This window comes from Lissotriton vulgaris, chromosome 4_1 (assembly GCF_964263255.1).
Source record: "Lissotriton vulgaris chromosome 4_1, aLisVul1.2, whole genome shotgun sequence".
NCBI lineage: Eukaryota > Metazoa > Chordata > Amphibia > Caudata > Salamandridae > Lissotriton > Lissotriton vulgaris.
This window is the reverse complement of record NC_141691.1, coordinates 468094420-468110735: the sequence shown is the minus strand read 5'-3', so window position 1 is coordinate 468110735 and position 16316 is coordinate 468094420.

Sequence of the window (16316 nt, the reverse complement as noted above, 5' to 3'; positions counted from 1 at the left end):
ATCACCAGAACTGTTATGTAGAGCAAGGTAGGAAAAATGTAGGTAAAGGGTTGTGGGACTACCTAAGCCTATATTCGGGTACATTGGGGTTCATAAATAAAGCTCCAGAAAAGTTTCTAAGTGAGAAGGTAAAATTTTTACCTGGTTCTCCCGCTTAGTGTATCCGAACAGGGCTCCATCGCGCTTGGCCTCAAACTTTGACTTTGTCCCGGTCAAGTGTGACCAGATGTCCCAGTGTGGCACTATATTTTGTTAAGCACTATAAAGTGATTCAGCTTTAAAAAATCTTATCTCCGTTTCCTTAAATAGGATTTTTGTCGCTTTGGTGTCCATTTGTTCATAAAAATTGGTGTTGGATATGTATTGTGTGCTGTGTCTTACTTATTTTTAGTATTGTTTTTTTTAAAATGCTTTACACTCCTGTCTCCGATGTTAGGCTTCACTGGTGGTTGTCAGCTACCAAGGGTTGATCAAGTAGCTAATTTACTGAGACCTTTACCGGACCCTATACTGTGATTGTGGCCTTATTACTAGTGGTAGGTAGGTGCTTACTTACCCCTACCAATAACCAACTTTCCAACACTTCCAATCTGGCCATCAAGATCACCTCTTCCTTTAACTCAATCAATCAATCAATCAATACACTTGTAGAGCGCGCTACTCACCCATGAGGGTCTCAAGGCGCTGGGGGGTGAGGGGGTGAGTGCCCCTACTGCTCGAAGAGCCAGGTCTTAAGGTGTTTCCTGAAAGTGAGGTGGTCCTGGGTCAGTCGTTGGTGGGTGGGGAGGGAGTTCCACATCTTGGCCGCCAGGTAGGAGAATGATCTTCCTTCGGCGGTGGTTCTGCGGATCCGTGGGACGGTGGCGAGGGCGAGGCTGGCAGAGCAGAGTTTGTGTGTTGGAGCGTAGAACGTGAGGTAGTTGTTGAGGTATTCAGGACCTGTGTCATTGAGCGCTTTGTATGCGTGGGTGAGGAGCCTGAATTTGATCCTTTTGTTGACGGGGAGCTAGTTCAGGTCTCTCAGGTGGGCTGATATGTGGCTGTGGCGGGGGATATCGAGGATGAGTCGTGCGGATGTGTTCTCTAGGCGTTGGATTTTTTTTTAAGTTTAACTGAGGTTCCTGTGAGGTAATATAAATTTTTATAGTCAATTGTGTCCCCTAACGTGAACCCCACCGTCTCCATTTACGAGCTTAAAGTGCATGTAACTTCCCTCCTCGACCTACTATGAAGACGCAAATACATTTGCGTCCAACGTTAACATGTCCTCTTTCAGATCCACCATGAATGGATCGATAATTCAGTTCCTAAGTATGCCTTGCCAACGTCTTTTCATGGTGCACTTTCACGTTTTTCCTAGTCCTGCAGAGCTAGGCCCTGATTTCTGCCATCAAGCCCTTTCTGTTCTCTGCCTCCTGAACAGCTGCAACGTGGGATGCATCCCTGACCTCTGTCCTACTCCCTGTGCGGGGAGCGGTGCCTGGCTCGGCCTGCTTGCCTGCCAAAGACAGTATTTTGCCTTCAAGTTATCAGTATAGCCGAGTTCAGCTCCTCGAAAACACATTCCAGTCTAGCAGAATAGATAAACATTTCCCCGGCTGCAGAGCAAAGGGCCTGGCCTCTCTGTCTCCATGCAAGTAATTCATTGCTCCTGTTACCATGGTAGGCCCATGGCCCCTCGCATTACACGCAGACACGTAGTCACATATGCACGCATTAATAGTCAGTATAGAGTAGCCTCTGCCCAAGAGACCTTTTCCTTCTAGATAATATAGTTCCCCAAACACAAGATATCAGATATGATTTAGGAACGAGTTGATCTGACATGCCAGACTTCTGTCTCTTTCCTCTAGTGCTAAATGTCAAGTCCCCTGCACCCTCCAGCCTCACGTCAGTCACACGTCATGCTGCTGCGCGCGCATCCTTGCTACAGATTTCTGCTGACACTGCAAGATTCCACTATGTATCCACCCACTTGTGACACTTTCATGTGACGTTTCTAGCACACACCTCTGTGTACGCCCCAGTGCACGCCTTCTGATTACGTATTGTTACGCACATGTGTTCTTATCTCGTTTCCCTCAGCTGTTACGCCTTCTGTATTCGTCACCATTATATGCATTAACTATAAAAGTTGTACTCTGTCAATAAAGTATGCTCTATCCCTTCCTGATCCTTTATGGTGAAAGGAACATGATACCCTGGTTCGAACCATTCCATTTTATGGAATAAAACCCCTTATAACTCAGCTGCCACGGACTTTGTCTCTTTATTTTCGATTGAGTTATTTTATTGAACTTTACTGCATAGAAATTCAGACGGTAAATATTTATTTACCACATTAATTTGGTGCCCGAACAGGGACCCCTCCCCCACCCCACGCGCCGGTAAGTGCGTTGCAGGCTTTGCCCCCTGCCCCAGCCAAGACGGACAATTACGCGTACCCGCAGGATTTCCTGTATCTCCCTCAGGCCTACGGAGGTGACGGAGACTGCGATCAGCACCCAGACGAGGCGGTGAGGAGTGCGGAGGATCCCGTCCAGAGCCCAGCCAAAGAGAACAAGGTCCGAGGTATCTAGAGGCCCACCAGTTCCGAAGTATCTACGTCACGAGTCGAGTCGAGTCCAGTCCGGTCCAGTCCAGTCGAGTTTCCGAGGCCTTCCGTTCCGTGCTTCCCGGTGAGTACCGTTGCTGGGGACGCATCTAGACGGGTGCATTACTATGTATCCGGTAAAGACGGGTTTGGGTACACAGACCCGGTCTGCACTGTTTTAGCAGTGTATCTGTACTGTTTAGCAGTATATCAAGACATTCAAGGGTTCGATTTTGTTTCTCGTTTTAGAGTTCAAGGGTAGTCAATATGTGTTCAAAATGTTTCTATGTGATTAATGTTGTGGTATGAGTGACTGTTTTACTGTGTTTTTTTAATATCAGCTGTGTTCGAGTTCAAGAAAGTATCAATTGTCAAGTACCAAGATGCCATTATTCAGCAAATTAAAACAGATAGGAACTATTCCTGTCCCGCCCAGGGACACTCCCGGAAATTTTATGTACCATAAGCATGGCTTAGATGCCATACTGTACCTAGATTTATGGGCCGATTATACTAAGAACCTAGAAGAGAAATATAGATGGCCCGTCACAGGGACATGGGATGCAGATTGCATCATGCGAGTAGAAGAAGCACTATGGAAAAAGAAAGCCAGACAATCTCAGAAAGATGCCATAGAATTGTGGCGTAAAGAATCGCATAAACGAACAGAAAAAGAATTCAGAAAAGCAGAAAAACATAGGGAAGATTCAGAAAAAGTCCGAGAAAATGAATTAGTTGAGGAAGGTATACGAGTCAAAGCAGAACAAGTAGACCGACAGCGAAATACTCTTGCGAATGGTATGTATCCTCTTTTGGCCGAGGGTTTACCTAAGGCCACCCCGGAAGTACCAAAAGATCTGCCCCCTCCATTAGTTCCGACTAAATTACGCCACAAGACCGCAAAGGACATATTCCTTTCTTCCTATTTAGACGACGTAGCTCCCGCATATACAAATGCACGTGTCCATGCACCACCTGCTGACGGCAACCCACCCCAAGATAATCTACCCCCATTTCCGCAACAACAAACTCCACCTCCTCCCGTTCCACATCCTGCGCCTGTTCCCCCAGCACTTCCCGCACCTATTATTACCTCCCCTCTCGTTATTCCTGGCATTCATCCACTAAATCCTTTTGGACCTGGCACCTCAGGAGGTGCGACAGGAGGTTTTCGAACACCGCCACCACCACATCGACTGACTTATAGGGATTTAGCAAAACAACGTACACCTCAAACAGCGAGTTACGACATACTTAAAGAGCCTCTCACAGACTGTAGATATGATCCAGTACCCGGTAAAGACGACAGAATGATGCTAGCATCAGTACGTCTACGACGAGTTGCAAACTATTTAATGTTACTACCAGGAATGATTGATCATCTAGACAGAATATATCATTTTGTTCAAACGGGGGAAGGTCCTGAAAGTATTGGCGAGGCCATGGCATACCAGAAAGTTGACACTCAAGGTATGATATTACGCTTCTTCATAAACTGCTTGATAAGAGATCAAGATAACCCTGGTGTAGACAAGGAAGAGATGAACGCACTTAACAAATGGGGTCAGAATATAGCAGACGGAAAACATGATAAACAGAGTTGTATAGACAACATGTACAGAAGGATCCGAAAAGCAGTAGTACAAATACACGAAAGAAGAAAGCCTGAAAGAGAAATAGATACAGACAAGAATGAATCCTCGGAGGAGGACGAACAACCAGAAACAACAGCAGAAACATTGCAATTACCAGCTAGAGAAATGATAGCATATGTAGGTAAGGGAAGACCCTTTAATAATACAATACGTCCGATACGTCCAGAAAGCAAGAGACTTTTTCATGCTGCCATGTCAAATCCGAGGACCCCTGAACATTTGTTTCAGACTACCGATAAAATACTTCAAGATCGAATGGGGTACCATGTACTCAATTCCATGGATGAACAAGAACTAGCCCGGTCCGCCGTACAATGGGCTGACAATTCTAGTACGTATAATGATGATGCAATAGCCCAGACGTTTTTGAACCTTTTCCCTGATGAACAAAAATTAGCTAGTGTATACATGATTCAGCATCTCATTACGTTGTTTAAAAGCCAACATTCTGATCCAGGTCCCTTACCGGACATATTAATAGAACTGCTCTCTAATAGATGGAGAGGCCTAGGTACTGATTTAATTAAAGAAATTCTAGAACATAGACACAAGTATAGTACTTTTCTGAAACCACAGTTTATGTCAGCTCCACCACCCCCAGAAAGAAAAATGTTTTACTTCGACAGACAGAATCCCTTACGAAAAGTACATCCAGTAAGAAAAGATGATGACACACTAGAACGTGTATATGTATATACACCCCTCACTAAAATAGAATTGCTAGAAATGAAGAAACTAGTACCCTGTCACGATAAAGACCCTGCAGGTTTTCACCGAGAAATTAAAGATATGCTGCTCATGGGTGACTACACGTACTCAGATATTATGAAAATGTTAAAAGTACTGTTGCCTGCTGGCATTTACGAGAAACTCAAAGAGAAAGAATGGGAGGTGGGAGATAAAAAGATTAATTGGACCGAAATAGAAGACGAGGAAAATGGTCGTACTCCAGGGTTAGGCCTTGGGGAAAAAGCGAAAGCATTACCAGGATTAATTGTACAGGTTTTGCCAAGATTATTGACAACGAAAAAGGAAGACTGGGACGCAATCTCAGCCTGTAAACAGAAACACGATGAAGACACTAGTGATTTTTATTCTAGATTCGAGAAATGTTTTATTATTAATAGTGGCCTGAAACCAAGTAGCGAGTCATACCCGCACCTTTTTGTAACCAAATTAGTCGAGAATTCCCTGCCACAGGTTAAGAACCGTGTATATAAAGTCGAAAGCACATGGCAAGCAAATACGCAATCCCAAATGTTACAAATGTTACAGTACCATCAGAATAGAATTAGAGAAGAACAAGATCACGAACAAAGACGTATGAAAGACACGAAAATGGAAATGCTAGTTGCTCAGTCAGTTCCAGCTGACGGTCAGAAAAGGGGTATGACACAGTCTAATATTTCGGCGGCTCCTGTTAAAGGGACGTGCAACTACTGTAAACAGCCAGGTCACTATGTAAATGAATGTACAGTCCTGAAACACAACATAGCCACAGGTAAAACTAAAGAGAGACCCCGTCAGCCTAGACCGGACCAGATCCAACATCAGGTCCAGCAACATGTTCCACAGAACACCCAGCCAATGCATGCTCCACAACAGACAGTACAGACAGTAGCGGTACCACAGCCACAGCCTATTGCCGCGACACAGCAAGTTTCACAACAGATGTACCAGTATGCACAATCTGATTATCCCGATTATCAGCGATACACATGAAACAGCCTAGAGAGGGAGGTTGGCTTGCCTCTTATTGAAATCCCTGTAGATCAAGAGGGTCCTTATGTACATAGTCAAGTATTAGGAAAGGATAGAAAGTTTCTGATTGACACAGGGGCAAGTCGAACAACAATAAGTCACGATGAGGTTCCAGGGGCACCCCTCTCAGGCTCACAGAATGTTTCCCTTGGTTTTTCAGGACAGCCTATTGATAATGAAGTATCGAAACCTGTTCCCCTAGCAGTTGGTCCATTGTCACGCACTACAGACTTACTACTCACGAAGTCATGTCCAGAAAACTTGTTAGGTATCAAGACACTGAAAGCTCTAGGAGCTGTAATATGTTGTTCTCCGGAAGGAGTTAGACTGTTTTTACGTGACTTCAAGGGTCACTATGTGTTACGAGATTTTGATGACAGATTGAAAAATGTACCAGAACATTTGTGGGCGAAAGGCCCAACTGATGTAGGTTGTATGCACATTACACCATACCGTGTTACACTCAAGCCAGGAGTTGTACTGCCCCGAATCCGACAATACAAGTTACCACCCGATGCTGTAGTGGCTTTACTGGAAATCATTGAAGAGCTCATTGCACAGGGAGTGGTTGTAGAAACCGACTCCAATCTATGTAATTCCCCAATCATTCCGATTCTTAAACGTACGGACCCAAATGCACCACCAGTTTACCGGTTGGTGATTGATCTGCGAGAATTAAATAAATGCATTGTGCCACAGTACCCTGTGGTCCCTGACATCTCATCCTTATTGACTGCGATTGATTCAGAGGCGACGTTCTTTACTGTAATTGACCTCAAGAATGCCTTCTTCAGTGTCCCCATTGATCCGGAGAGCCAATATCTTTTCGGATTCTGTTTAAATGGCCGAAGCTTCAAATTTGCACGCGCACCTCAAGGATTCACAGAAAGCCCCAGCATCTACAGCCAAGCATTGAAAAGACAACTTGACAGTATTCAAATGCCAGTTAACACTGCCCTGCTGCAGTACGTCGATGATCTGCTGATCACCGCTCGTAGCGAACCTGAATGTGAACACGCATCACTGACAGTCTTACATTTTCTAGCTGACAAAGGACACAAGGTGTCTCCTTCAAAGTTGCAATTCTGTGTTCAGCAAGTGGTGTACCTTGGGCACTTGCTGTCCAAGAGGGGGAGACAGCTAACACCTGACCGCATCGAGTTAATTGCACACTTACCGCAACCTACGACACAAAAGGAAGTGCGGGCCTTCATTGGCCTCACCTCTTACTGCAGGCAATGGATTCCCCAGTACGCATTTCTAGCCAAGCCACTTATACAGTTGACAACACAGGAGGCAGCGACTTCGACTGTCCTCCCTTGGACTCAGGAACACACACAGGCTTTTGATGAATTAAATAAAGCATTATGTCAAGCACCAGTTTTAGCAACACCATGTTACAGCAAACCTTTTACACTCTTTGTTACAGAACGTGATGGCACAGCATTATCTGTCCTCACACAAGACCAAGCAGGTTCACATAAGCCGTGTGCTTATTTTTCGAGTACATTAGACCCAGTAGCCCTGGCTTTGCTTGCGTGCTTAAAATCAGTTGCAGCAACAGCCTTAGCAAGCCGACAAAGTGATTCCATAGTGTTAGGACATCCCCTGACAGTACAAGTTCCACACTCTGTGGAGGTTCTTTTAAACAGAACACAGACTCAACACTTGACTATAGCACGACTGACAGGTTATGAATTGACATTGTTCCAGCCACACATAGAAATCAGACGCTGTAATATACTCAATCCTGCCACATTGTTACCCTCGAACATTACAGATCCAACTCCACATGACTGTATAGAGATCATTAATGCAGTAACAAAGCCCCGATGAGACTTGACAGATGTTGCACTGACTAACCCAGACCTGACACTTTACGTGGATGGTTCATGTATGAGAACAAGCACAGGCAAATTAGTGGCCGCATATGCAGTGACCACTGAAACTGAAGTCAAAGAAACACACCGTATTGATACATTGTCTGCTCAAGCTGCAGAGCTCATTGCTCTGACCCGAGCCTGTATAATAGCGAAAAACAGGAATGTTAACATATACACAGATTCATGTTATGCATTTGGAGTTGTACACGACTTCGGTGTACTCTGGCAGGAAAGAGGTTTCTTGACCTCTCACGGAGCCAAAATCCAACGTGGTCCCCTCATTCAGGAATTATTGGAAGCAATACATTTGCCATCAGCCATAGCTATCATGAAGTGCAAGGCACATACTAAAGTTACAGATACCATTTCCCAGGGTAACGATCTGGCCGATTAAACCGCGAAACACACAGCTCTGACTCATACACATGCAGCATCATGACATAGACAATAGTTCCGACACCAACACATTGCATGACAGTTAAGGATCCCGCACTAGATGTAATTGACAAACAGACACATGCTACTCCAGAAGAAATAAAGAAATGGACTGAACTAGGAGGGATCCAGACAGATCAGGGATGGATGACGAAGGGAAAAGCCACATGGTTTCTCCCCGACTCTTTGGTTCAAGTTATGATCAACACTGCACACAGCCCAGTACACCTGGCAGAAAAAGCCATGTTAGACAGTTTACAGAATCTCTGGTACAACAAACATTTACGAGCAGCAGCAAAACAGAAAGTGCGTACTTGCATGATCTGTTGTCAGATCAACCCAGGTAAAAGCATCCCTGTAGAGCAAGGTGGATTCAATCCTCCCGATTACCCTTTTGAAGTCCTCCAGATGGATTATATCCAGATGGAACGATGTCGAGGATTCAAATATGTCCTCGTAGTTGTATGCACACTTTCCCGTTGGACAGAAGCATATCCAGTCCCAGATTACACTGCTCCGACCACTGCCAAACAGTTGGTTCGTGAATTCTTCCCACGGTACGGTTTGCCTCGTGTCGTGTACTCAGATAACGGCCAACCATTCTCGTCCGAATTAATGAAGCAGGTTTCACTCCTGCTAGGATATCAGTGGAAATTCCACTGCGTCCGACATCCCGAGGCAGCAGGTCTTGTGGAACGCCACAATCAGACACTGAAAACACGCCTTGCCAAGATCTGTGCCGAGAAAGGGGTAGACTGGATAGTCGCCTTGCCAGTTGCATTGTTTTACATGAGAATGGTTGCACACTCTAGAACAGGGCTATCCCCGTACGAGGTGGTCTTTGGTAGGCCACCGAATATGTGGGGGACGCCTCTGCCTCGAAAAATTACTGATGTTGATAGTAATATGTTGACAGATTACCTTGCCTCCTTGATGTCTGCACTACAATCTTGTCGTTCACAGGTAGCTGCAGCCTTTCCCGACAATACTGAGGTGAAGCCGCACGAGATTACACCGGGGGACCTCGTTTTTGTGCGTAATTTCGACAGGAGAAGTCCGCTGGAGCCCCGCTGGCAGGAGCCGAAGCTCGTCTTATTGACCACGAGGATGGCAGTGAAGTTGGAGGGCCGCAAGGGATGGGTCCACATGAGTCATGTTAAAAAACTTTATGGATCGCCGCCAGAGACTGACTCTTCCTCCCCCTCTAAGGACTGCCCAGATTCCAGTGACTCTAAACTCCCCCTGGTAGAGAAAACTCCTCAACAGGAATATCGTTCAAAGCTGAGGTCTAGCAAGTCAGACAGTTTAATTGCTTAAGTCCTCCCCTAGGTGAATCGGTTAGACAGTTTCTGACATGTACCCGTTAGACCCCAATAGAGAGAGAGATAGACAGAAACAGCTCAAGAAACGAGAATATTGTAAATCTCTTCGTAGTCACTGTATTGTGACATTATTGATTATGTTTTTTCTGAGTCTTACGATTATTGCTGCAAGTTTTCTGCTACACATGTATTTCCCTCTTTCCATACATGCACATTTCTTTTCAAACAGCACTGTCGAGCATACTTTCAGTGAACTACCACCGCATGAGTTAGCTTACCGACTTGCGCTGCGCAGCAATACTTTTATCAGTATGTTACATCATTCTCATCAGACCAGCAATGCTACCAATTGTTGGATATGTGGCCGACTTCCTCCCTATCAGAAATACAAGGGAGTCTTGCCCCTCTTCCCGTACCCGTTCACACATAATGGTTCCTGTGGTGCCTGGTTTAGTTTAATAAATTCTTTAGACTCTGCGTCCATAGTCTACAAAGGCAGTTGGGTATGGGGAAATCTGAACACAGTTCTGCATAAAGCATGTTACCCTAACAAGGAGGGTCTTCCACAAAGGACAGGGACCGATCTAGAAAATGAAGTGTATGGATTAGGTAATTATACACTTAACCTCATGATTCTAAATGTTCAGTCTGATACAGGACCAGACTTACCCTCTATGTCAGTATTACCCGTCAAAGGCGAATTATGTGTCAGGAAGAATGGTTCAGTACCTCTAGGTCATAGTAAATGTACTACTGTAATCGAATTCAGTGATAAAGGCAAGTCTACATTCAAAGCTACCCGCCATTCCTATTTCATTTGTGGTCATACAGCCTATATACGTTTGCCACTAGATTGGGATGGGACATGTTACATTGCATTCCTTCTGCCACCTGTTTTTCTAGCTCCGCCTGATTATCATAGAAAGTCCCATCTAGTTCATAGACCCAAGAGAGATCTCCCGCTTGTCGACTATACTGAAACGGCATGGGAACGATACACGGATTTCAATAAAGGTTTCTTTCCCTATCTAGGTGCTGTCTTTAATAGTAAATCTATACGTCACTTAACCAGAACCCTCGAAGCAGTAGTGAATGAAACTACTTCCGCCCTAGGTAACTTGACCGAGGAACAGTCTGCTATGAGACTTGTCGTTCTTCAAAATCGTCTCGTCCTTGACGTCATCCTGGCCGATAGGGGCGGGCCTGTAAAGTCCTCGGATCGAGCTGCTGTGTTTTCATTCCAAATAATGCTCCGTCAGTATATAAAGCCATAACACGTCTCCATAAGATTGCAAGTCAGATACATCAGAATCCAGGTACCTGGACTTGGTCCGGTTGGTTCTGGAGCGTGTTGTCAGCCTGGGGTTGGAAAGTCCTATCCTTCCTTGGAATAGCCCTTCTCATAGTATTCAGTTGTTGCCTATGTATACAATGTGGGCCGGCGATTTGCGGCTTGTGCGCCACATCCTGTTTTCCTCATCCAAGTCCACGTTCTAAATCCCGTCTGAAAAAGGAAGAGCAAATGATGTTATATGAACAAATAGATGGACTAATGAGGATTGATGTATCATGAAGGGTCCGTAGGGGACAAGGAGGGAATGAGGTAATATAAATTTTTATAATCAATTGTGTCCCCTAACGTGAACTCCACCGTCTCCATGTACGAGCTTAAAGTGCATGTAACTTCCCTCCTCGACCTACTATGAAGACGCAAATACATTTGCGTCCAACGTTAACATGTCCTCTTTCAGATCCACCATGAATGGATCGATAATTCAGTTCCTAAGTATGCCTTGCCAACGTCTTTTCATGGTGCACTTTCACGTTTTTCCTAGTCCTGCAGAGCTAGGCCCTGATTTCTGCCATCAAGCCCTTTCTGTTCTCTGCCTCCTGAACAGCTGCAACGTGGGATGCATCCCTGACCTCTGTCCTACTCCCTGTGCGGCGAGCGGTGCCTGGCTCGGCCTGCTTGCCTGCCAAAGACAGTATTTTGCCTTCAAGTTATCAGTATAGCCGAGTTCAGCTCCTCGAAAACACATTCCAGTCTAGCAGAATAGATAAACATTTCCCCGGCTGCAGAGCAAAGGGCCCGGCCTCTCTGTCTCCATGCAAGTAATTCATTGCTCCTGTTACCATGGTAGGCCCATGGCCCCTCGCATTACACGCAGACACGTAGTCACATATGCACGCATTAATAGTCAGTATAGAGTAGCCTCTGCCCAAGAGACCTTTTCCTTCTAGATAATATAGTTCCCCAAACACAAGATATCAGATATGATTTAGGAACGAGTTGATCTGACATGCCAGACTTCTGTCTCTTTCCTCTAGTGCTAAATGTCAAGTCCCCTGCACCCTCCAGCCTCACGTCAGTCACACGTCATGCTGCTGCGCGCGCATCCTTGCTACAGATTTCTGCTGACACTGCAAGATTCCACTATGTATCCTCCCACTTGTGACACTTTCATGTGACGTTTCTAGCACACACCTCTGTGTACGCCCCAGTGCACGCCTTCTGATTACGTATTGTTACGCACATGTGTTCTTATCTCGTTTCCCTCAGCTGTTACGCCTTCTGTATTCGTCACCATTATATGCATTAACTATAAAAGTTGTACTCTGTCAATAAAGTATGCTCTATCCCTTCCTGATCCTTTATGGTGAAAGGAACATGATACCCTGGTTCGAACCATTCCATTTTATGGAATAAAACCCCTTATAACTCAGCTGCCACGGACTTTGTCTCTTTATTTTCGATTGAGTTATTTTATTGAACTTTACTGCATAGAAATTCAGACGGTAAATATTTATTTACCACACCTGTGTATAGGGCGTTCCCGTAGTCTTGGCGGCTGGTGACGAGGGCCTGGGTGACCGTCTTTCTAGTTCCGATAGGGATCCACAAGAAGATCTTACGGAGCATGCGCAGGGGGATGAAGCATGAAGATGAGATGGCGTTGACTTGCTTGGTCATCGTGAGAGAGGAGTCCAGGATGAATCCTAGGTTGTGTGCGTGGTCAGTGCATGTCGGTGCAGTGCCCAGTTCTGTGGGCCACCAGGAGTCGTCCCAGGCGGATGGGGATGGTCCGAGGATGAGGACCTCCGTCTTGTCTGAGTTCAGTTTCAGACGGCTGAGATTCGTCCATTCAGCGACGTTTTTCATTCCTTCCTGGAGGTTGAGCTTGGTGGTGGCTGGGTCTTTGGTGAGGAAGAGTATCAGCTGGGTGTCGTTGGCATATGAGATGATGTTGAGGTTGTGTTTGCGTGCAATGGTGGCAAGGGGGCTCATGTAGATATTGAAGAGGGTTGGCCTGAGCAATGAGCCTAGGGGTACGCCGCAGATGATCTCAGTGGCTTGCTCTCACGTGCCATGTAGATGGGCCTGGCGAATCTTATGCAGATCTCCTAGTGCCAGCACCAGGCAAGTGGCGAATGACTTTCAACTCTATCATTTCTTTTTTTATTTTTTTTATTTCAAGGGTTTTTATTGAGGATATTTTGTGATATGATACAGATACATACTAGAATATGTCTCCTTACAACTTTATTCATCTCTCTGTCTTCCAATAATCCAATCTGTGACAGTAGCTTTTTTCCTTCTCTCTCATGTTTGAATCTCTGTTGGAAATATGTGGGGTTTTGCAATCACCATTGGGATTGGGCCATGGGTGGGGGTGGGGCAGGCAGGGGGATTTGTTTTTCTCTGGTGAACAGCAGAGCTGCTTATAAAAGTCATGATTGTGACACATCTAAGATGGGTATGTGCACCCTGGCAGGATGTTGCTTACTAAACTGTGTAGGTCTCATGCAAATATTGATATTTCTGCTGTCATGTGTACACCTAACCCGCCTATAGAGCACACTTATACCTTATTGATGTGGAATTTGCGAGGTCTACGAAATCCCTGTAAGTGTAGGCATGTCCTAAACTACCTAGACAGACACCACGTTTAGTGGAGACGTTACAGAAAAGGCATCTGGACCCCAGGACATCGCCTAACTTCGCTGGGACAAGGGCTGCTCACAGATGCTATTTAACTTATTCCACGGGAACCACTGTCCTAATAAGAGCTGGGGTGAGATATTGCCCAGGGGACACACACCAGGATATACAGGGGAGATTCTGTATGATGTGGGGTAGTCTAGCAGAGCAATCTGTTACATTGGTTAACTGTTATGCTCCCAACGTGGATGACGCAACGTTCTTTGATAAACTTTGGGGCCTTATATTAGACATTGGATCTACACATCTATTATGGGGATAGACTTTAATGTGATACTAAACACAATCTTGACCTCTCAGATAACACTTCCGGCCCCCACACCACAGCAGGGAAACACTTGAATAGTGTTGGTGCAGATAACAATTTGTTAGATGCTTGGAGAACCCTACATCCCACGCTAGGGGGGAGGGAACCTTTTCATCCAGCGTTCACTCTAGTTGATCTGGCATTGACTACTGGATACTTTCGGGAGGTCTTGGTACGTGGCCTGAAAAGGCAACACTTCTTGCTAGGATGTATTCGGACCACTCCCCCGTGCTATTAAAACTATGCCCCTACTAATGAATCCCCCCATTGGTCTTGGAGATTGCAGCCCACCGAATTGCTGGATGATGATTTCCGCAAAGATCTGGGACTAGAGATCCATGAATTTTCCCCTAGGAACATAGGCAGCGTCTTATCATTAGCCTGTGCATGGGAGAATTTCAAGGTCACCTTTCGAGGGCTATGTATTGAAAAGGAAGGGGGCATCCCAGGGAACATCAGAGGGTCATTGCGAAAGCTAGAACTCAACATTAAGGCTACAGAGACTCTTATTGCTGAAGCTCCAACGCCTCGGCTGCAGGCACAGCTTAAAGAATTACTGATTGACTACTCAGATACTGCAGAAGGGGATTATTTGTTCTATTCCAAATGTCACCAAGCTCATGCGTCTGGGGAGGACAAGAGACCCAGTAAGGCACTGGCAGGGATGACGCAGGCCCCCAGATTTGCTAATAATATTTGTGTATAGAAGAAACAACAGGGGTACTGCAAACTGACCCCAAGACCATACTCAACACCTTTGCCAATTACCATTTGCAACTCTATAGCACGCAGCAAGCTCAAAAAATTGAAGTGGTGCCTTATTTCGAAAACACAGCCCTAGTCTGGATAAGTGATTCCTTTAGAGAATTCTTGGCTGCTGACATCAAAGAAGATGAGATACGGGAGGCCGTAATGCACTTACGCCCAGATACCTTCTATCAGGGATTCATCAACCTTTTTGTTCCCATTCTTAAGCAGGTGTTTGACGAAGCCGTAACCACAGGTGCCCATCCACCGTCCATGAGACACGCTCTGATTATCTCACTTCTCAAGCCGGGTAAAGTTGCTACAAAATGCGAGACCTACAGACCTCTATCTTTAATAAAATGTGATACCAAGATCCTGGCTAAAGTGCTAGCCAACAGGCTAATCCTGTTGATGGAGGGACTGGTGTTACCCAACAAGGCAACCTTACATAATTTATGCCACCGAGGCTTTTGATTCCCTGGTATGGTTACTATATGTTTGTGATATTGCGCAGTATGGGCATATTCCTTCTTTTCATGGATTGCACTACTTTACAGCCAGTCTCTTGCTGTTGTCCAGATAAATGTCCTCTACTCCAATTCCTTTCCAGTCGGAAGACGAACTAGGAAAGGATGTCCTCTTTCGTCACTTCTATTTGCACTAACTGTTGATCCGCTTACTGCTGAGCTCCACCAACAACACAGAGAGCAGGCAATACCCTATCCTTCGTGACAGATATTAAACTCACTCTATGCCGATGATATTATCCTTTATTTACCTGAACCAAATGTAAGCCTAAACCCCATTCTCAGAGAATTAATTTGGTTTGGTAACATCTCTGGGATCCATATAAATTAAAATAAAGCACAGATATGCCCCCTCACCTTGAACACTCTAGAGTTTCCTCTTGACTTCCCGCTTACATGGCGTGCCTCTGAAATAAAATATCTACGAGTGATGAGCTACCGAGATAGTGAGGAGATGCTGTGGGTAAACTATTGGCCCATTCTTGACTCAATTACTAGCTTGAAGTGGCAGATATCAAACTATGTTTCATATGTGCCCAGTCACACCATGTGATATATTGGCTTTACCCAGCACCATTCATGCCGCATTTAGCTATCGAACAGGGAGCAAATGTTCCAGGGGAAGGCACCACCCGTTCCACAGTGGCATGCACGAATTTGGCGTGAAAGCGACTTGCTAAAAAAGTGAGAAAGCCCTTGCTATACTCACTGCTGATGCCCCTCCCATACCACCACCTTGCACCAGTCACTCATGAAGTCTCTTGTCGAGGCATACTTTGCAAAGGACACTTAAGTTCTTGGGCGACCTCCACCATGAGGGTGTGTTCAAGGATAGGCAGACTTTTCTAGGTGAGGGCGATGCAACACCTCTGCAGATATTTCTGTACATTAGAATTAGGCATGAGATGAAAACCAATATCCCTGAATTTTCCCAAGAACCACTAACACGCAACACCCTACATGCAGTTCTGCAGATGTCAGGACCAGCACACGCGGTGCATAGACTTTACCGTACTGGTTTACCAGAGCACCCAAGCACACAACCTGATGCTAGGAAGGGTTGGGACCTTGAATTAGATGACCCAC